The 24,066-nt window shown below is 41.2% G+C and overlaps 1 protein-coding gene across 1 annotated transcript in view; it reads right to left on the bottom strand.

Moving 5' to 3' along the window:
- NGEF (neuronal guanine nucleotide exchange factor) overlaps nt 1-20,820 on the bottom strand; it is a 192,213-nt gene extending 171,393 nt beyond the window's left edge. The window contains exon 1 of the mRNA XM_089665948.1: nt 20,669-20,820. The gene's annotated coding sequence lies outside the window, so the exon portion shown is untranslated. The remainder of the gene's footprint in view (nt 1-20,668) is intronic.
- Nucleotides 20,821-24,066: the final 3,246 nt, after the last annotated feature.

Genomic DNA, 24,066 nt, shown 5'->3' with positions numbered 1-24,066 from the left:
ACCACCTTAATCATCCACAGGACGTGCCTAATTAATATGTGTTCAGTTTTAAAGAGATGAGGTGGCAACCATACCCAGCAACCCTTGCCGTTACATACATTCAGTGCTGGAGGTACCGGAACTGCGTTCCTTCAAGTCCTACGTACTGTATAATTTCACCACTAATATACATCATCACAAGTCCTTCATATGATTTTACTACTGAGAATACATTATTACAAGTCCCTCATATAAACATATGAAAAAAAGAGGGAAATAACAAAGTGTGGCACAGGCATAAAGTCTGCACCACTGTTCTAAACTAAGTAATCAGAGAAGACTCTGCTTTTTATCAATTAAAGGCGTACCAGTCCTTTTGTTATTTAGGAGTGATCTGCTGTCTTTTCTATGCTGTGTCTGCACCAAACACAGTATAGAGGGCAGGAGAGCTGAAGCTGATCACCCCAGCTCTCCTGTGCAAACCCCCACTAAGCTGAGACAGAAGGGGAAGTTAGTTAATCCTGTATTTGCCAGGGTTAACAGCTGGGCATATAGACAAGGAAATTACTTTCCCTGCCTATATGCAGGCTCTGAGGTATGTGAGCTGTATGCCAGGTTACTGGCAGACATTTTCATTCAGTACACCAGCTCCAATCTGGAGGGAATCTGTGGCAGTTTTCTATATTGAAAGATCCTGTGATCATTTAATTAGGTGCGGAACATGCAACATTTTTTATTTCGCCCTGAAAGAGAAATTGGCATGGGTGGTACAGATAGACCAGAAGAAGCTCTATCTGCTTTGTTAATGTGGTGCATGCTAATCATGCAAGTCTCTATGCCTTTATAATGGTATAGGAAGCTGTGCAATTCTCCAGAATAGAAATTAGAAAGTTAAATGGAATGCTAACAGCTAAAAAGTCCTCTTTTGTCATTGAAGATAGACCTGTTTCTGGTTAGAAGGTGGTATGACCTGGGCAGCATAAGTGAAAAAAAGTCTGAATTCAATGTCAGTCTCTAAGGCTGGCCATAGACGGATTGAAATTCAATCCGTCTATGGCCAGCTGGTTGTACTGAAATCGATCTATCAATTAACTTCAGCATCAGCAGCATGTTGGGTTTTTCTTGTATGATCACTACTGGCGGCTATAGCCATCAGCAGGGATCATTGTATTCTGCTGATCGGGAAAACCTCCCCACTATTCCCTGCTGGCAGAACACAATAGCATTGCAAGACAGATTCCCCTATCAACATTGACTGTGTTGATGAAGGAATCGATCAATTTTCTTTCCTTCAACCCATGAAATAAATACGCTGTTAGACAGGGCCCTCTACAGCCTATCTGACTGGGCCCCCCAACAAACTTCTTTAAAGCTCTGTGCATGAATGAGGTCTTGGGGATCATTCACATGGATACTGTGGCCTGTACATTGTGAATCAGTGGTTTGTTTTTGTGGTTGGAGCCACCTAGAGCTGTGTACAGGCAGCCTATGTTAATCTACAGAGACACAGCAGTTGTATGAACCCAGCTGCAGGTCCAAATTGACAGGCGTGTCAGGGACACTCACCCATGCCTGCACACCAGCCCAATTAAGACCTGTGGCTGTGTTTGTACAGCTGCTGTGTTCCCGTAGAGTTACAGGCAGCTCCAGCCGCATGAACAATCCACTCATTCACACGACCAGAGCATCTGTGTGAATGAGTCCTTAGGACTCATACGCACATGAGGCTGGGGGTGGTAAAAGCTAGACAGTTGAGCTGTGCTTTTACTGCCCACCATCCACTACCCTCTTCAGCAGCAGAGGAAGTAGCTAGGGGTGTACACATGCCATGGCGATGATGCTATGCTTTGTAGCCATGGCAGAAATTATAGAGAGCAAAGTCCTTGATATTTGTAAAAATATTTTTTAGAATTTTAATTTTTTCTACATTTGTTTAGACTCGTATTTATTTTTTTTAGACTGCCCTGTTAGGGGTGGCTTTCGTGAAGTATCAGGGATCTAAACAGGCTCCGGATGTCTCACATTTGAGAGAGAGGGACTAAGCACAGAGATTCATCATTCCCTTTCTCTGCAGCCTCATCACTACAGATGAATGAATCAGAAGCACTGTGAGGCTTCCTTTTCATTCACAAACTAAAGCATATAAAACACAGCTTACTATGCTTCAGTGATGATTGAAGGCGGGAGTAATAGGTACCAATAGCTCAATGTGTTCATTCAGCAAAGGAAGGGGCTGGTAAATTTGAAATATTTACTGTCCCCATCCTCAGCTCTACATCCTGAAACATCCACCTGTGTGCCAGCTGCCGACTGGAGAGAAGAGAAGATTGACAAAGATGCTAGATCCGATCCTTCTGCAGCACAGCCAAAGGGAGGGAGTGTCGCAAACGTGCGCACCAGAGGCAGGCACGGCCCTCCATTTTGTTAAGAGTTCTCCATGTTCTCCCCTCATTCTCCCCCCCTCCCTCTCTGAGAGGCACAGTGACATTTGGCCAGTGTGTGTGTGTGTTAGGAGTGTCACAGGAGGCCAGAGACCAGCAGGGGGCTAGGAGCTAAAAAATCCCCAAGGGAGCTGGGGCCTCGCTGTCCAAAGAACCTGTGCAATTTAACACCTCGTAAAAAGATAACGCAGCCTTCCCAGGAGTTCAAAAGACACATTCCAAGGAAGCACGACCAGATAACCTTTTTAAAAATCCATTTTTCCCCTATGTCTCATATCTTGGAATATGAGTGACTTATATAAAAACCAGGCATATCGTCAAATTGGCCAAGAGGAGACGAACAGTTTGATAGGTCACTCTCTTTGCCTCAAATACATAGGAAAGCAGAAAAGTAGATCTTGTGAACCATTCAGTGTAGAATTTCATAATTCATATCTAATCAATCCTCAGATGTGTCTGCATAATAATCTACCCGCGGGTGGAATGTTACTTGTGCATATGAAGAGTTATGAGCCAAAATATGAACTACACGAGATTTTGGGTCTAGTTTAGGTCTACGCCCAGAGCTTCCCACCCTAAACGGGGTATTGTTCCTTGACTTCAGAGACACCCCCTGCTGGGGAACTACAAATTGGGTGTCAGGTCTAAGAAGAGTAAGTTGAAGAAGTCTCCCATTTTAACACCAGAACCACCTGGGGAGACCCGTACCCTTTCGCTCTGAAACTTGATCTGCAAACCCAAGGCTGATTGGCAAGTACTTTAACCCTTTAACCGCCTTCTGTTACCTCTTTGCTGTGCTGTTCTCTGTATATTTATATATATATTGGTTACATCTTTTTTTATCTGTAAATATTTTTATTGCACCCTTTTGACCTTTTAGTAATAAATCTTTCCTTCTGAAAGTGTTGAACTGTTTCTATAGCTCTTTATTGCAATTTATGAATTCCTGCCTCTAAAAGAGCGCTACTGTGTCTGTTTAACCCTCTGTATAACCGGCCTATGGTGACCGTGTTATACAGATGATTACCATTATAGTGTTATAGCTGCGATTGCCGAGTTTCCTCTTTCTCTGTACAAAAAGGAGGTAGTGGCAGTGTAAAGGGTTAATTGCGTCATTAACCTAACCCAGTAACAATCGCTCAGGCTGCCGGTACATAGATTGTGGTCCAATTAGATGGAAAATCTTTGTGCAGGGTGCAGCTGGGTTTGGCATTGTTACGCATGTGACATCGCGGTTTTAGATTGGCTAGTCCTTTGGTCACGAGTTTGGTGAGAAGGGCTGGGGTCTGACGCCACGTTCGTCACATATTGGTGACAGCGATCATGGGATCATCACATATTGGTGGCAGGTATCTTGCGTCCATCACAGGGAGAGGAGTAGTAGCAGGCAGCACTGTAGAGGGAGGCACAGGAGTATCAGTGTCTACAACAAGGCAATACAGCTGACCTTCCTGCTTGGCCTTTTGAACTGATGGAGATTAGTCCTGGTACAGGGGAGCCGGCTGTACTGCCTAATCAGTGGCCTAGATACACATTAAATTCTCTTTTTTCCCTCCAGGTTCATCACAGTCCCTACATTCAATATGGTGTTTGACGATTACACTTCTCATCCTCATGCTGGGCAGAGATTTTCCAGCTCAGCGAACAGCAATCAAAGCACCAGCAGAGAGGGACCATCACTGTGGCAGGTCAACTAGGCAGTTAACACACACATGGTAGCTGCCGCCATGTGCATTAACAGAAACAAACACGATTCACAGCATCAGCTGTTGTAATTTTGACCTTTAAAAAATGTTGGTAGGAGTTTACACTATGGCAACTTCTTCAAAGAAGCAGAGATCTTGAGTCCTAGTTAGAGTTTTTGAAGTATAGCCTAATGATTTTTTATTATTATTGCTCATTGAAAAGAAAAGCATTTACAGAAACTGTGTTACAAAACACACATAAACAACAGTAAAATTAATTTGACTCTCAGTAATCTTTAATAGTTTAGATGATAAAACGAAACTGTGCAGCTGCTGATGCAGCCATGTTTTCTTGTTCTTATTGCAGACCTATCTCCACCATATCAATAGATCTGAGGAGTGTGTTGGAAGTGTGATGGAGTATTTTATTATGCAAGGCGGGCCAACTATCCTGGGTACATCTGTGGGTGGGTCTTAAGGTGTCCTAGTAAGGACACTGTAAAACTGCATTCACCTATGCCTAAATCATAGGCAGGAGCCACAGTCTTGAGAAATCAGCATTTAGACTGTACTCCAAACCTGGAAGGCAACTAGCACAGTTAATAATTTGTAATCCACAGCCATACTTCTCACACTGATGACACCAATGCATCTCGGACACAACTTCTGTTAGAGAACACCTCTCCTCAGTAGCATTTCTGACGCAGTACTGTGGAATGTGTACCAGTCTCCACCAACTCAGCAGTCCTGTCACCTCACTCTCAGTGACTGCGTTTAGTATGTTACTATTGGATACTGATGACACACACTTCATAACTCCATGCTTGTTCTCCTCCCCGGGCCCCCTCTACATTTCTCTTGTTACTCCAGGCAAGGTCGGTCCCAGTATGTGCAGAGCTGGTGACTAGCGAAGGGGACAATCATAACACCACTCCTCTTTCAGAACCTGTCACCCCTGCCATGCCACCAGTTTTCTGGCTGGTTGGTTACTTTGGCAATTGACACAAATATGGTAGTCATTAGCAACAGTATAGCCTGCTCAGGACAGGTTCTCTGCTCGTTAGACTCCTGTACTGTATCTTCTCTAACCTTTCCAGTTCCCTGTTGTAAACCCTGTTCTTTTAATACACCTTACATGCACCCCTTTAGAGACTTCAGACCATTCAAATTAGATGAACAAGATCTTTTACTGAAGTAGTTAAAGATAACAAAGGAACAGTTCTCAAAGACTTCTTCCACACAGTTTCCTGACAAAGTTCTCTAAATGCCCCAGAGTAATGCAACATGAGGCAGTCATAACTGATCAGGCAGTAAGTCCATATAAATAGTCCTTTCCAATACAAGAGTCCATAACTGGTTTAATCCACATGAGGTAGCAATAATCCTTAAGCAGGGTTCATTTAGGGTAGAATAAGTTCATATATCTGTCACATGTTCTGTCCCTCTTTGTAATGTACAGCGCTGAGCGAACTATTGGCGCTTTATAAATACTGAATAATAATAATAATAATAATATATGTCCACAGGCTCCATACCACACTGGGAACCCCAACGGGGCTTTCTCAAAGGTGTAGCACACCTCAACAGAATAACAGCTACATATTGGCAGTCTCCCCCCCCCCCCCCAAGGGCACTAATGAGCCTCTTTTTATATGGTATGACCTGTAGGGGGCAGTAACCTTCATGAAAGGAGTGGGAAAACCAGACCAGTAGCATCAACCTTTCCTTCTCAGGACCCACCAGCTCAACAGGTCATCAAGAGCAACAGGTCTACATTGGTTTTCACACAAAAGCACAGTTGAAATAATCAAATCCAGAGTATATAATACAGCAGAAGAGAAACTTTTAACACACAAGACCTTTTGGAAACATCTGCTTATACATCCCTGTTTCCATACAACAAGGTTTCACAGTCCGAGAATCAGCACATCATTTAGCAGAATGAAATACAATTTGTTAGACACCAAATATTATAGGTCTATGATGTGTCTTTCTTCTAGGAGGACTAGTGTACGTCTTATTAGCCTTCTGGACCTTGTAGTATAGGCATGCTTGGTGTTTAACTGAGTGGTCTCTTTCAACAATACTGAAACCACTTTTTAGGAGGGCAACTCCATTATAATAAGAGTTATTAAATACGAATGGAAGTTGAGAGTTTGAGATAAATGAAAGTCCCCTTATAGGTCAATATCCCAGGCTCAAATATGTGTAAACTGCACATCAAACCATTTACAAATTGAGCATTTATGACAGGACCTCATCAGAAGTCCTAGTTGAGGATTATGATTTTCTGTGCACTCTTTCTAGTTTGGTCAAATATGTCACCTTCCATGACTACCAAGCATAGAAATTAGATTTTATTCTGCTTATATTGCCGATTTGCATTTTATGGGGGAAAATGAGGGTGGCATGGTGTTCATTTCTATTCTACACAGTTTGGGGTTTATTAGACCTCACTACCATCACATGGCTGTTTTACTCCAAAGTGCGAGACTAAACTAGCTGTTCCTCTAGAGGCTTATCTCAACCTTTTTTACCTCAAGTGTACTTTGTAAACATCTGTCTGAACACTGTCAGGGCTGCAAATAAAGGGACTGAAGGTAAGTGCCTAGCTGTAAAAGCTGGGGGATGTAAAGATGCAGGCATTCCAATACTACGAGGGGCGTTCAAGTCAAGTCGGGACTTTTGAGTATATATAAAATTAAACAACATATTTCAAGAAGTAGAAACTGCATTTATTTTTCGACATACATCCCTGCTACATTTATACACTTATCCCAGCATTTAACTAATACCTGTAAATCTTTGGCATAGAAAGATTTATGAGTACACCTGAACCATCCTAGGACAGCCTGCTTCACTTCGTGAATGATTTTGTTCACCGTTTCGAAAGAATATTTGTCTCTTGTACAATTTCACAACAGGTTATGATTCGATTATCCACTATCAAGCATTCCACGTGCTGAATATTCACAGACATTACTGCTGTGGGCTGGGAACCACCACGGCCAGGATCAACAGACGGATGTATGGCCATCTTTGAAACGTTTACACCATTCAAATGTCCTACTGTGGCTGAGCGTCTCGTCACCATACTGTGCTTAAAACTTCATCACCACACGCTGTTCCATGCGCACACTTACACTGTTGTCTGCTATCTTGAATAACAATCTCTGGACTGGCCCACGAAATGTGCACCGCCTATTAGTAATAGGACACACTTGCCACTTACTACTGCGTGTATTACCACTACGCTAGCATTTTATACCTGTAAGATTAAAAGTCATGGTGTGACTTGAACGCCCCTCATAAAAATCAGGTGATTTTTAAGCAACTGCCATTGAAACAGTGTTGCCAACCCCCTTCATTTTTTACTGACAAAACATGAAAAAATTTACCGACGGAACACTTTTTTTTACTGACAACATGAAAAATGACATTAAAACTCTTGTATTTAAACTGTATAAACACAATATGGAAACACTGACAATACCCATAAAAAGCAACTTGACTGGTTTACAAGTCAATACAGGGTAATTGTAAGCCCCTGATATATACAGACAGTTGTAAAAATCACTGTTTTTTACAAACTTTCCATAAAATTTACTGACGGTTGGCAATCCTGCACTGAAACAATATACAACATTTATGAAAAAGAAACTAAGTTTGTCTGTGCATTGGTGTATCTTACTGTGTTTTTCTGCCTCTGTTATTGTCATCTGTGAGCTTCTGAACCCGTCCTTTTTACCCTTACTTTTGTTCATTTGGAAGGAGCAGTGCACATTAGCTGTGGTCATGGGCACTGCTCTATGCACACTAGAAATCCTATAGTGCATGGTCAATAGTCCATCTCAGAAGAGAAGAAGAAAGGGTGGCTACATTCTTAAATATAGTGGGACCATGGAGGATGAACGTAGCCACCCTCTAACAGGAAATTGGGTCACAGCAGCAAAAAAAAAGGAACTTTAGAGGCAGCTGAGAACAATAGAAGGTACTTTTTGGGTTAAAAATACATGCTCAAATAGATTTTTTAACAACTTGCCCTCCAGAGGATTTACCCCCCTTCCTGACCAGGCCATTTTTTTCACTGCATTATTTTGTACAGACAATTGTGCAGTCATGAAACACTGCATCCAAATGAAATTAATGTCCTTTTTTCCCACAAATAGAGCTTTCTTTTGTTGGCAGTCGATTGCCTCTGCATTTTTTTATTTTTTGCATTATCAACAAAAAAAATACCAACAAATTTGTAAAAAAAAAAAAACCAATATTTTAGACTATTTGCTATAAAAACATATCCAGTAGAAAAAAATTATAACATTAAATTTCATTTTAGGCCAAAATGTATTCTGCTACATGTCTTTGCTAAAAAAAAAATCCCAATATGTGTAAATGAATTGGTTTATGTGAAAGTTATAGTGTCTAAAATGGTGGTACATATACTGGAATTTTTTTTCTTTTTTATACTGGTAATGGCGGTGATCAGCGACTTATAGCGGAACTGTGGTGGGCATTCTGATAATAATAAAAAGCACTGACACTGTACTAATGCCACTGGGCAAGAAGGGGTTAATATCTGGGGCGATCAAAGGGTTAACTGTGTGTGTTTTGCTGTGTGTTGTGTTTTATTAGGGAGGCATGCTGTTTGGTATTGCTCTGTTATGCAGAGCAATAAAAAGCAGCATGCTGGAGCTGACAGGGGAGAGATCTGTATTGTTTACATACAGACCTCTCCCTTATCAGTGATACTCAGCGATCGCCAGCTGCCGGCAGGGAATTACCTGGTCAGGACCCAGTGATTGAGAGCTGTAGACACCAATGGCGGCGCGGGTAGAGCGCATGCGCGTCCCCTACCCAGAAATACAAAATCATGTATATATACACATGATTTTGCGCAGCCGTGCCACCACGTAGCAGTATTTCTGCTATAGGACAGTTGGGAAGCATTTAAAACCACTTTAATAATAGTAATGAAATGCACCCGTCTTGATATACTCACTCTCTATTATCTTTAGTTGAGCTAATACAACTAACAGAACTTACTATCATACATATATACAATGTTATATTGAATACTTATGTGACTACACATTCTTCAAGTATAACAATGGTTCCCTGGGTGTCTGCTAAGCACATGTTACAGTAAGCAAATATTGTGTTTGAATTTGGAATATAAGTTTGTTCAGTTCTGGTAAAGCTCCAAATTGCCCCTCATTTGGAGGGAATGTGCCTCTTTTTGAACCAAATCCCTCAATCCTTCTTTCCTTCTCATTTTCCCTCTTTTTGGCTTTGATGTATTTAGAACTTTTTTTTAATTAAAAAAGTGCACTATTCTACTACCAAAAGTATTATACTATACTAAACCTTTTTTTCCATCCTTTAAATCAATGGTCTCCAAACTGCAACTCTTTGCTATATTTTCCGGCCCTTGGGTCTAATTCTTCCCACAATATGAGTGGGACATAATTCCTGCCACTGACACCAACTATTCTTCCAACATGATATCAGTGATGGGGCATGATTCCTTCTACTGACCAAATTTGCTGTGTAATTTCTATACTCCCACTGACTACAAAACCTGAGCCATTTTTTATTTTTGCATGTCAAAGAGACACTTTAAAGCTGAATTGCTAGAAAGTGTTTTTTTTTTTGCATAGTTACATTGGACTAGCTTGGACTAATGTAAGTATACTGTCCATATTCATACCTGTGGGAGGGATGTGGAAAGGGCAAACCACTGTAGTAGCTACCACCACTACAGTGATCCTCCCTATCTTCAGGATCTCATGCCATTCAAAGAACGCCTTGGATTTTTCTCAGTGAACACAAGGTGTTCTCTTATTGGACGAGGCGAAGATTTTGATGTCATTGCCCCGCCTCTCCACCTCATTCAATCACAGAATGCTTTGCAAAGCATTTTCTGGATGGTGCCCATGTCAAGTGAGCGACTTCCTGTGGTTACTATGTAGCAAGGAAGCCGGTCAGCACAGGACCTGGAAAACAGCAAAGATTACTGTATTAGCGGATTTTCCTCTTCCAGAGGGATTGACCAGGTATGGAACATGCACACGTATATTGGTTAAGGTAACTATGCAAACAAAAAAAAACTTACCTGGAATTTGGGTTTAACTTTTTATGAGCCATGTAACTGAGGGTAAAGCAGGGGTGAGTCCTTTTGCTTGGTAGTGATTGTAATTGGATGGATTCTAATTTATTTTTAGTTTATTGAAGGTACTTATATAGTGCCGACCATGTACGTAGTGCTTTACATACACACATATATATCAGTCCCTGCTCTCAAGGAGCTTACAATGTAAGGTCCCTAACTCACATTCATACATACATATACTAGGGCCAATTTAAACAGGATCCAATTAATCTACCAGCATGTCTTTGGAGTGTAGGAGGAAAGCAGAGTACCTGGAGGAAATCCACACAGGCACAGGGAGAACATGCAAACTCCAAGCAGTGCTGTGGTTGGGATTTGAACTGGCAACCCTAGTGCTGCCATCGGAAGTACTATAAAATCAAACAAATTGCATTGCTTTATAAACTGCAGTATAAATGTTTTCAAAATGTTTTCAACATTTTTTTTCCACAATATAAATCACAATTTTGTAGTCCTGTTGTAAATGGTGATACAAGTATACATACCCTCGTCATTAATCTTTCCATTTCAATTACTCAGGACGTTTCCTGATGCAAACACTCCAATGAATGACTTGCCTAAATATTTCATAATACCGTATAAGTAAATATGCAATAGTCAACATGATCTTGAGAAAGCCTATTCTCTACCTATGTACAGCTTCCTGACCTTGCACAAACACATAGAAGCTGATTCATTAAAACTGATGGAAGAAAATAAACCTCAAATTGGAGCTGTTGCCTCATACAGATCATTTATTTGTATAGCTTTTACATAAAGCCTACTTCTGCACATAGCCCACTACAAGGCCAGCTACTATAAAAGATATGTCACAGGCTCAGTCGGAGGGAAGCATCAACAAAAATCTCAGTCAAAAATTACCACCTACATAAAATGTTTCCTTTAATCTGCTAAAAGGTTCATTGAACTGCTGGTGAGTTATTGATTTATAAAAGAACTCTGCTAAAAATTATTTGCAGTTTAATTACTAGGATATGTATAATGTAACCTCATTATAATATCAGTAAGGGTGGTTTCACGCTGATTCACTGTGGTTTGGCTGCAGTGCAGGTATACCGGCAGTTTTCTTGCAGTTAACTTTCCCATAGACTTCTATTACAGTAGATCAGGTGGTTTGGGTGCATTTTCTAAAAGTGCACCAAAAGTCCTGCATGCAGGACCTTTGGTGTGCTTTCAGAAAATGCACCAAAACCACCTAATCTGATAGACGTCTATACAAAAGCGCCGGTGACCCACACACAAAAATGTGAATCCGCACCATAATCGCACCCCGTTCATGCAAACTGCTGTGTTAACACCCCAAAATCGGTTTGCAAAACGTAGTGCGATGTGCAGAATCAGATCACTTGGGTGTGAATACCCATGCGATCCAATTCGAGTGCAGACAAAAAAAAAGAGTCCTGCGCCTTTTTGGTGCGGATGCAGTACAAAACTTATGGCTCAAATTGCACTGCACAGAATTCGCATGTAATTTGCACATGTGGTGCGGTTCCTGTGCAAATCACATGCGATGTTCCACACCGCAGATGTGTGAATCCAGGCTAAAAAAACTATTTTGCCTCCAAAGATCTGATATCCATGCTGTCTGTATTCAGCCTGCCTGAATACAATGACATCTACCCTCTTTTTCTGATTGGTCAGTAGTAATATTAGTATTTTTTTTTTGGCTGCGCTCAATCATTAGCAAAAAAAAATAAAAATAAAAATAACTGCAGTCAAAGGGGTTGAAAGGGGGAAGAAGGGAAAGTGAAATTGAAAGTGAACAAAGACAATTTTTTCAGCATTTTCACAGCTGCTATCTAGGCATTGGTAGTGAGTAGTGATGTGAGAAAGTGAGCTAAAACAACCCATGTAGATGTAAATATATAGACACAGCACCAATAAATGATATATAAAGCTGCAAACCTAACCAAAGAAAAAGTGACAAAAAATATATAAAGGAATGCGCTAAATATCAAATCACATGAAAATGCAAATAAATACATAAGTAAAATAAAAAATATATCTATAAATGTCCGTAATTCATATATAAGTCCAAACACCAATATAAGTGATTGAAAAAAATCTCTTCAAACAAGAAAAAACACTGTGTAGCAAAATCCACCACCAAATGAAATGGGTAAACTAACCAGAGCTATTTGCTGATCAAATTATAAATAAGCAAAAATAGCAATTGCTCTGGGAGCGATGATCTGTTGGAGTATCCAGGAGCAATAGACTGCAATCAGAGAAATTATTACACATGGAACAGCCTTAACTGCAAGTGGTCATCATGCCTTTATAACTTTGGAAATGCTCGGGGAATCAAAGAAGAGTATCATGGTGCAGTATATTAAAACAAAGATAATTTTTATTGTAGCCTTAAATATGCACTCACAAGAAAGGTGTCCAACCGACACCAGCAATATCAGCAATATCAGTCTCAAAAAGCTAATACAGGGACGAGCCTCGCTCACTGCGATCACAGCCGACAGTCTCGAGGAGCGTCCTGACGTCACATCCACTAAGCCCCGCCCTGCGCATTTCGTCGCAGTTTGAAGCCGTCGGATGACAAAATGCGTAGGATGGGGCTTCGTGGATGTGACCTCAGGACGCTCCTCGAGACTGTCGGCTAATTAAACAGAAAAGATTAAACAGAAAAGAGTGAATATAATGAATACAACTTGAACTGGGTTCTGAGTCTTATGTTAATTACATTAAAAATTATCCCATTCGGATTGATGCGAATAAAGTTGAAGAGGGAAGGTGTAATATCTGTGCAATAGTGAGCTATATAGGGAAATCTAATAAAAAAAAAAAAATATTTGTTAATAGGAGACAAAGCGAGAAAGATATTGTGAGGCCTATTGCATGGTTTGGTTTGTCTAGATTTGAGTAAAGTATCCAGCTGGCCCAAATTTTATAAAATGTGTCATATTTATCTTTGCAGTTAAGTACCAAGCATTCTGCCTTCATGATTTTGTCTACCTCCTGTTTCCAGTCAGTTACTGTGGAGCATATGTCTCTTTTCCAGAGGTATCAAGTATTTAGCGACATTTAACAAATAAGACAAAACGCTGAGAAAAAATCTATAAGTTTCTTTGAAATCTAAGCATAGACTTGAAAACAAAGCATCACAGTTATTACACATTTAACAAACTGGCACAGATGTATGCAAAAGAAACTCGACATTATCAAACTGAAAGCAACCTGACCATTGCGGATAACATATGCTTTCTATTTCAAATCACTGCTTATCGTCTTCTATTTATTAACAGGATATAGTCATACTTGTATCTGTTCAAGAGTGAGACCTTTGGTGCCTTGCACAAACAGCGCGAAGCAGATCTTGTTCCATAACTGACGTAACCACAGGTACAATGTACAGGGCTCTGACATTCACTGCATGTAAACAGACACTGCATTACAAGGCCTGTGAATGAATGTATCACTATTCTTTCACACTTAATTCATAGTTTTCATACTAAGGGTTCTTACACCTACAAAAAAAAAAATTTAATTGAAAAGTTCAAAGGTTCCTCCATGCTGCATTAGAGGGGGTGCAGTAAAGAAGTATATTTTTTTACACCCTCCAAATTGTCCCAACTGGTGTCAATTATTTAAAATGTTGGTACCCATTGTTAGTATCGAATTAATCTGCACACTGACTGATATGACCATGATATGTTATTTTTTCAAGCAAATCATTTATAGCCTTTCATAGAACTCTTTCTTGCTGTCAGCTTACAATATGAAATTGAAATTCACCATAAAAAATACAATAGTAAAAAGGTATGTTTCTTGAATTTGTATACAAATAAATAATTGTATAAAAAATAATAGAAACACCAAAGGCTGATCAATTCTGCCACACACTGGGGTAGATTTACTAAAAACCGGGGCACTAAGAATCTGGTGTAGCTGTGCATGGTAGCTAATCAGCTTCTAACTTCAGCTTGTTCTGCTAAGCTTTGGCAATAAAACTTGGAAGCCGATTGGTTTCTATGCAGAGCTGCACCAGACTTTGCACTCTCCAGTTTTAGTAAACAACCCCCAATAAGAAAGTAAAGAACAATCGCAATTGGTAGATTAACTATGATGAAATCACAGCCTGGCTACTTCCGGTATATACTGGTGAAACTTGAAAAATTATAATATCGTGCAAAAGTTCATTTATTTCAGTAATGCAACTTAAAAGGTGAAACTAATATATGAGATAGACTCATTACATGCAAAGCAAGATAGTTCAAGCCGTGATTTGTCATAATTGTGATGATTATGGCTTACAGCTCATGAAAACCCCAAATCCACAATCTCAGAAAATTAGAATAATACATGCAATCAATAAAACAAGGATTGTACATAGAACAATATCGGACCTCTGAAAAGTAGAAGCATGCATATGTACTCAGTACTTGGTTTGGGCCCCTTTTGCAGCAATTACTGCCTCAATGCGGCATGTCATGGAAGCTATCAGCCTGTGGCACTGCTGAGGTGTTATGGAAGACCAGGATGCTTCAATAGCGGCCTTCAGCTCTTCTGCATTGTTCAGTCTCATGTCTCTCATCTTTCTCTTGGCAATGCCCCATAGATTCTCTATGGGGTTCAGGTCAGGCGAGTTTGCTGGCCAATCAAGCACAGTAATCCCACGGTCATTGAAGCAGGTTTTGGTGCTTTTGGCAGTGTGGGCAGGTGCCAAGTCCTGCTGGAAAATGAAGTCAGCATCCCCATAAAGCTCGTCTGCGGAAGGAAGCATGAAGTGCTCCAAAATCTTCTGGTAGACAGCTGCATTGACCCTGGAATGAAGCACAGTGGGCCAACACCAGCAGATGACATGGCTCCCCAAATCAACACAGACTGTGGAAACTTCACACTGGACTTCAAGCATATTGCAGTGTGTGCCTCTCCATTCTTCCTCCATACTCTGGGTCCTTGGTTTCCAAATGAGATGCAAAAGTTGCTCTCATCAGAAAAGAGGACTTTGGACCACTGAGCAACAGACCAGGTCTGTTTTTCTTTAGCCCAGGTAAGACGCTTCTGACGTTGTTTGTTGTTCAGGAGCGGCTTGACAAAAGGAATACGACATTTGAAGCCCATGTCCAGGATCCGTCTGTGTGTGGTGGCTCTTGATGCACTGACTCCAACCTCAGTCCACTTCTTGTGAAAGTCCCCAACACTTTTGAATGGCCTTTTCCTGACAATCCTCTCCAGGCTGCGGTCATCTCTGCTGCTTGTGCACATTTTTCTTCCACACTTTTCCCTTCCACATAACTTTCTATTAATGTGCTTTGATACAGCACTTTGGGAACATCCAACTTCTTTTGCAATTACCTTTTGAGGCTTTCCCTTCTTATGGAGGATGTCAATGATGGTTTTCTGCACAACTGTCAGGTCAGCAGTCTTTCCCATGATTGTGATTCCTACTGAACCAGACTGAGAGACCATTTAAAGGCTCAGGAACTCTTTGCAGGTGTTATGGCTTAATTAGCTGATTAGAGTGGGACACTTTGAGCCGAGAATATTGCACCTTTTCACAATATTCTAATTTTCTGAGATTGTGGTTTTGAGGTTTTCATGAGCTGTAAGCCAAAATCATCACAATTATGACAAATCACGGCTTGAACTATCTTGCTTTGCATGTAATAAGTCTATCTCATATATTAGTTTCACCTTTTAAGTTGTATTACTGAAATAAATGAACTTTTGCACGATATTCTAATTTTTTGAGTTTCACCTGTATGTGCTTTACACATTGCAAGCTATTCCATCACATATTGGTGCACAATTGTATAGCTCCCCAGCAGATGAACCACACGTACATGACTTATATGTTCCAATCAAGCCTACAGTTCATTGAGTCATTTCCTCTGTAAATCAGTTGCTGTCCACACACACACACCAAATTTTAGTTCATTTAATTTTCAGTGTAACCTACCACTTTCTACTAAGACCATCAATGAAATGATTCAAGCTGGTGGTAAGAAGCCTTGATTAGTCCTGTGTTTTTTTTTTAAATGATTCTTAAAATTGCTATGTATATGGAAAGCATTGGCCATTGACAGTAAAGACTCTACACCCAAAGTAAAAAATAACCTGATCCATTCATAACAGACAAGTAGTGGTGTGGACTAGTCATCGACTGGGTGATGTGACCTAAGCAGAGACTCATTATATATGAGTCATGCACCTTTATGTGTATATATTCTAAGCAGATTCCAGCAAAACTAGGTTAAGGGCACAGTGTGTAACCTACACACATTTGCTGCAAGAAAGAAGATTTTCCTGGCCAATGCCATTTGTACAGATGTGCTTGCTCAATGTATGTTCCGGTACATGAGTGTCCTTATTTGTGTTGAGATTGCTTTTTAGAATGATTGCTCATCATACTAATCTTTGGACTGCCAATGTGTGTATATGGGCCCCTTCACTCAGAATAATGTCCAGTCATACTATTAAGGCACATAGCAAAGCCATATTATTGTCCAAAAGAGAGCTCAAGCACAATAGTAAATCCCCTGCCACAAACCTATCCTTGATTTACAGCAGTGCTAGATTGCATGACAAAGCGTGGAGTCTCATCAGCACACCATAACAACAGTATAAATAGCAATGACATTTATTCACCTCCAAACAATGTAATGATTTGGAGCTGCACCCCTTCCTCAGGCACCAAACATTGGATTGCTTTGTGGCAGATAAAAGTCCTTCTGTTTATACCGTTATTATGGTGTGCTTGTGAGATTTCAAGCTTTGGACTATATTTGGTTTGAATCCCAGCCACGGCACCACCTGCTTGGAGTTTGCATGTTCTCCCTGTGCCTGCGTGGGTTTCCTCCGGGTACTCCGGTTTCCTCACACACTCGACAGACATGCTGGTAGGTTAATTGGATCCTGTCTAAATTGGCCCTAGTATGTGTATGTATAAATGTGAGTTAGGGACCTTAGATTGTACGCCCCTTGAGGGTTAGGGACTGATGTGAATGTACAATATATATAAAGCGCTGCGTAAATTGATGGCGCTATATAAGTACCTGGAATAAATAACTATTTCTGATGGTGCCATCCAGGGCTGCTGTTAGAAACCATGGGGCCCCATACAGCCACCCTGACAGGGCCCCACCCCCCAAAAAAAGCACAGTTTACTATGCTTCAGTTATGAATGAACACAGTAAATGATTGGTACCAATCACTCGTGTTCATTCAGAAAAAGAAGGGGCTGCTAAATACGACATACTGTATTTACTGGATCCTTCTTCCACTCTCCATCCTGAAGGATCCGATTGTGTGCTGGCAGCTGCTAGTGAGATAGAGAGGAGGGAAGCTAGCAGCACTGCAAGGGTAAGGTCACACGGGGACCTGGGCAGATGGAGGAAACATATGGTGCATGGGGGGGGATGGATGTAGTGGGGGGGTGGCAATTACTGGAACTGATCCCCTGTATGGCTCTCTCTGCAGCAGCTGAAGGCCAGTGGGAGGGAGAGGAGGAGAAGCAGGCTTTCAGCTGCTGCAGAGAGAACCATACAGGGGATCGGTTCCAGTAATTGCCCCCCCTCCCCCCTCAGAGCACCCTCTCCACCCACAACCGATTCACCCAGCTGTCTGCCTGGGCCCCCCGCTGGCCTGGGCTCTGTACAGGAGGACTGGTGGTACCCCATTATCCACAGCCCTGGTGCCATCCATCATTTCTCTTATAGGGTTTGTTCACCTTCACCAAAGAACTGTCTATACAGATAAGGGGCATTTGTTGATAAAATCAAATTGTACAGCTCTGACTAAAGTTGAAAAATGCCTTTGCTATAGGTGTAGGCCATTTATATACCTCATGAAGCCTGACTGGAATACTCCTAGGATGTTGCTAAGTGAAGCCTAGTCATTACTGCTCACCTTCACCATCACAGGAGTGACTTTTTTTTCTGATTCAGGCCCCCTCACATGCTCTTTCTCTCCCCTTTTACAGAGGCTCTTAGCTCAGCATCTGAGAGCTCACTCCTGTGATGGTGGAGGTGAGCAGTATTGACTAGGCCTCATTTAGCAACATCCGTGGAGTATTCCAGTCAGGCTTCATGAGGTACATAAATGGCAAACACCTATAGCAAGGGCATTATTCAGCTTTAGTCAGAGATACACAGTTTATTTTTTATCTTCAAACACCCATTATCTGCATAGGCAGTTATTTGGTAAAGGTGAATTAACCCTTTAAGCACTCTGAATTATTTGATATCTGGAAATCTGGAATGGGTGCTTGAATTTATGGATATTCAATCACATTACATGTCAGTTATGCTCACTGAGCTGCTTAAGAAGAGTTTGCTTGGAAAAAAAAAAAGATCCACTTTTTTTATTTGGATAGTGTGTTTTGGGTGTATTTCGGGTAGGGTTACCACCTCATCCCTTTAAAACCAAACATATATTAATTACACAGGTTCTGAGGCTAATTTTTTGCAGATATGGTGAATTTAATTGACACCTTAGTAAGCCATAGAATCTGTGTAATTAATATGTGTTCAGTTTTAAAGGGACGAGGTGGCAACCCTAATTTAGGATGGTTTAGGTTTTTTTCATATAGCTTCTTTGCATTTGATCATTTTTATGCACTGTCACATTATATATTCTGGTTTTTTTTTCATGGGAATAAAGAATAATAATGGGACCATTTTTGACAGAGGAAAGAGCTTTCATAACCCTTAAGATCCATTTAAAGGCCATGACCCCCCCTCCTCCACCCCCAGCCCCACCCCTTAATACCTCTGTAATTTTGCCTTCCCTATGCATTTGACAAAATTAAAACAGAAATGAAACCTTTTATTTGTGCTGATCCTTTCACAGCAGTGATCACTTATATAAAACTATCATAGCGGGGTCCAGTTACATTATAAATTTCTACAGACGTATCAAACTGTAAACTCACAGCACAGTTACATATTGTAATACTCATCACCATACTGTCACATTATGATACACTCACACTGTAGCCTCATACTTTACAACAGCCTTTACCACTCACGTGTGTCCAAAAAAACTGTTGTATTTTTCAAAATAATTTATGTTTGTAACTATGTGGGTTTCAGAACCATCTACAAAAATGAATCAATCCTGATGAAGGGATCTATGGAATCCCCAAAACCTGCATTATTAATTAAAGCAGAAATCAAACATTAAATCGAAAAGCATACCAATTCTTACGTGACTACTGCAATAGGGTTCTTTTTTAGGCTTTCTTTCCTTTATTTTCGTCTGGTAAATCAGCCAGTAAGTCTGTTGTTTTTCGAAAGAACAAGCTCTCCAGCAAGGATGAGGCAAACCATTTACCACTGGTAGGGGTTCTTACAATGGTCATCTTTTAGTCATGTAAAACCATTAGCCCAGGAGAGAAAAAAACCTGCTGTAACTGTTTATAAAGTGTTAGCTGGAGTTAAGCTTCAATTTGTTTAGTGTATCTAAATCTGCTAGTGCATCTAACACCCCCCCCCCAGACTGACAATGCTGCTGTCCAAAGGTGCCTCTGTGCTCTTTCATGCAGAGTGGGGGGCACTCTAATACAGAAGGTGTGTTACTGACCAGATCACCAGGTGAGAACACAGGGGAAAATGCCTAACATAGTTACATAGTTAGTCTGGCTGAAAAAAGACAAAAGTCCACCCAATTCAACCATAGAAAAAAAAAGAAAAGAAAACGGATGCAGCCACAACATCTAAAGATTGATAAGCTGCAATATTTGCAACATTTTTGGTGCTGGGTTTAGTACGGCAGCATAGTTGGCTAAATGGTTAGCACTTCTGCCTGGCAGTACTAAGGTCATTAGTTCAAATCCCAACCAGGGCACCACCTTCCTGGAGTTGGCATGTTCTCCCTGTGCCTGCGTGGGTTTCCTCCCACACTCCACAAACATGCTGGTAGGTTAATTGGCTCCTGTCTAAATTGGCCCTAGTATGTGTATGAATGTGAGTTATGGACCTTAGATTGTACACCCCTTGAGGGTTAGGGACTGATGTGAATGTACAGTATATATGTAAAGTGCTGTGTAAATTAACAGCTCTATATAAGTACCTGAAATAAATAATACTATGTTAGCCAGTAGGGGGTATCATTTAAACTTTCTGCATGATTCAATGGCGAACCCAGAACATTATTCTACAACTAATTATTACATATAGACAGTACACTGACATTAATAATATTGATTTTTCACATCATACTTTAAAACTTTGAAGTCCTTTGTTCCTGCCATTGTATATTCACAGCTCTTTCTGTTACCATGTGATTAACTGTTCACACTGTCAGTGACTGATGATCACAATGTGACAGATCCCCCAGTTTACTTCTAGAGTTCAAGATCCTAGATTAGATCTGGATTGTGATCTAGATTCCATGACTGCAGAGGTGTCACCATAGTGCATATTATCCCCCAACAGTACCTTGCCCAGTGGATTCAGGTCAGCTGCAGCCACTAGTAATTCCTCCTTGTATTGTCACGCAGAGTCCTTGTGAGTGTGTGTCACTGTGTGTCCCCTTCATACACCGCCGTCACTGTGTGGTACCAAAGGTCTCCAGGTATTTGTGCTCAGTTGCTTTGTACTGTGGAATGCCAGGTTAAAGTGACAGTGCACCTGTAGAGAGTACAACCACTCCCAATTATATTAGAAAGGTAATACCACATTCCTTTGTGCTGTTTGCACAGCCACACCCCATACTTGTACTAAGGAACGTCAGAACAAACAAACAATGATCAGAATGCTCATATGCATAGATGAACACAGTCACCAAAACAAATGTGCATCTAACCGTATACGCTAGTACTTATGAGCCTGTTAATCTATAGCATAAAGTGATAGTAAGTGGAAAAATAATGGAATTGCCCCAAAACTCCTCTTCTCGGGTCTCCCGCCGGCACTTCTGGCTCCACCCAAGGAGTGCTCCATAGGAAGCGGCTTGTTATGGGGGCACTCTTGCAGGCTCTCTCCTGAGCCCCATTGCCTGGGTCCATAGAGAACCACAGTGGAGCTTGGCCCCACCGCCTGCTCCCTTGCAGGGGCGTCCCTAGGGTTGGTGTCACCCGGTGCAGTAACACTTGGTGACACCCCCTCCGACGATCCCTGCAGAATGGATCGGATCTGAAGATTGAGCATAATGGATTGGACTCCGATCCATTATGCTCCCCAATCCGCGGGGATCGTCGGCATGCAACCCATACGGGGTGACACTGGACCCGCTCCACGAAAAGGTAAGTTGTAAAGAATGCCGACTATCCCCGCAGGATGGATCGGATCCATCTTGCGGGGATCGCCAGCTTGCTTTACAACTTAGCTTTTCATGGAGCGGGTCCGGTGTCAACCCGTGCGGTAGGTGTCACCCGGTGCGGCGCGTACCCCCCGCACCTGCTCCCTCGTCACTGGTTTTGATCAAGTAAGGTCTAATTTTTTGTTTTAATTAAAATAACAAGCATGTTATACTCATCTGCTCTGTACAGTCGTATTGCACAGAGCTGCCCTGATCCGACTCTTCTCAGGTCCCCCGCCAGCAAACTTGGCTCCTTCTTTTCTTTGTGCGTCTCCATAGCAAGCTGCTTGCTATGGGGGCACACAATGTCTGCTAGCTTCATACACTCACACAGCAAGACTTCCTCCTCACTGCATTTAATTGACAGCAGCAGGAGCCAATGGCTCCTGCTGCTGCTCAAGTGCTGTGTGAAGAGGAAGAGAGGATAGAATAGATGCAGCCTTCCACAGTGCTGGATCTATTCTCCCTTCCCTTCCCTTTCACACAGGGAATGGGGGAAGGGGAAGAGAATTAAAAAATATTTTTTTACCTTAAAGTGTTACTAAACCCACAGCAGTAAAATCAGTCTGTTTATGCAGTAAAGCATGCTTGTTATACTCACTGTGGAACCTAAGGGGTTAATAATCTGCATTGTTTAAAAAGGCTGTTTGATCCTGACTTCTCTGATTCTCCCCTTCTTCCAGTGCCCCCCCCCCCCCTCTTATCTCCTGAAAAGACATATCATGTGGAGACACTCTGCACATGCTCAGTTTGGTGTGCATTGCTAAAGAGATTTTTTTTCTTAGAAGAGTGCATGTGATCAGCTCAGGGCCAATCAGCACTGTCCAGGCAGAGGTCAGGGGTTCTGCATCCTCCTAGAGGAGAAAGAAAACTCCTTCTACAAGCTTTAACATGTGCTCAGCTGAACACTGATAGAAGTCACAAGACTGCTCTAACTGCTGATGAGAAAAGGCATTTATCAGTTTATATTTACTAAAATAATTGCATTTCCATGTAGTGTGTATTGTGGGAGACCAGATGGAGTGAATGTAGGGTCCTAGGATTAGTAACACTTCAAAGCAAGGAATGCAGGAATTCATGAAGGTAAAAAAAAAACATTTTTAGCTTTAGTATCTCTTTAAAGTGGTAGAAAAGTAAAAAAAAATATAAAAAAAAATCCCCTGCAAGGTAAAGGCATAATATGCTAGCATGCATTGCAGGCACGAGGCAGGGAGCTCTGAAGAATCGGCATGAGTATGCCATTCATCGGCTGTCATCGGCTGTAATGTCACCGGCTGTAATGTCACCGGCTGCCGCTTACTAGAATATCTCCTAAGCAGTGCACGTTTAGGAGATATTCATTTTACCTATAGCTTTATTATAAGCTTACCTGTAGGTAAAAATAAAAAATTTAGTTTACTAGCACCTTGAGGTAAAAAATGGTTAGGCATTATAACCACTTTAACCACCTCCCGTCCGACTGTTATATATAAACGGCTAGACGGTGGCAGTGCAGGGCCGGGTGGCCATTTATAAACAGCCTCCCCGCACCCTGCTTGTGTGCACTCCCTGGGAGCGCCCAGCACCGCAATCCGGTGCCCGCTGTGTCCTCCGGACACAGTGGAACACCGATCGTCGTATGGGACCTCTCTGCGAGGTCCCGATCATGTGATCACTGATTGGCCAATCAGTGATCACATGCAGAGTAGTAAGCAAGATGTCACTTCTGACATCATTGCTTACTACATGTGAAATCTGAGAATGATCACAGAGGTCACATGGTACACGGCTATTCACAACAGCCTTGTACCATGTGACAAGCTGTGACCAATCACAGCTCACACAGTAGTTCTCAATGGCTGCAAGAATGCAGCCAGAGAGGAGAAATTATTGCTTTTACAGCCTTTAGGGGTATAAAAGCAATCAGTGTAAAAAAACAAAAAAAAAATCTTCATCACCCCCCCACAAGTAGTACAGTGTCACCATGGTGACACTGTACTGCTAGGGTGACAGTATGTACAAAAAAAACCATACATAATAATATAAAAAAAATATAAAAATGTAAAAAATAAATGTTTAAAAATTATAAATTTTGGTTATAAACTAATTTGGGTTTTTTTTTTTTTGCTAAAAAGATAACGGAATAAATTTTGGCCAAGATTTATGATGAAATATTATTTATTTGCAAAATTTTATAGGAAAAACACTTTTTTTCAAAATTTTTGGACTTTTTCATTTACATAGCAAAAAAAATAAAAATCCCAGTGGTGAATAAATACCACCAAAATAAAGCTTTATCTGTCTCAAAAAATGCTAAAAAATTCATATGGGTACAGTGTTGCATGACTGCGCAATTGTCATTCGAAGTGCGACAGCGCTGAAAGTTGAAAATTGGCCTGGACAGGAAGGGGGTAAAAGTGTCTGGACTTGAAGTGGTTAAAGCTTATGAATGGTCCTTGCAAACCATACTGATGTATGAAAGTTAAATCCTCCTGGCAGATAGCTCTTGCCCCCCCAAAAAAGAGCATGCTCCATATAGTGTGTGCGTTTACATGCA

Source organism: Staurois parvus, unplaced genomic scaffold, assembly GCF_062004578.1.
Source record: "Staurois parvus isolate SC_StPar_1 unplaced genomic scaffold, SC_StPar_1.0 ptg000049l, whole genome shotgun sequence".
NCBI classification, from domain to species: domain Eukaryota; kingdom Metazoa; phylum Chordata; class Amphibia; order Anura; family Ranidae; genus Staurois; species Staurois parvus.
This window is presented reverse-complemented; position numbering and strand designations above follow the sequence as displayed.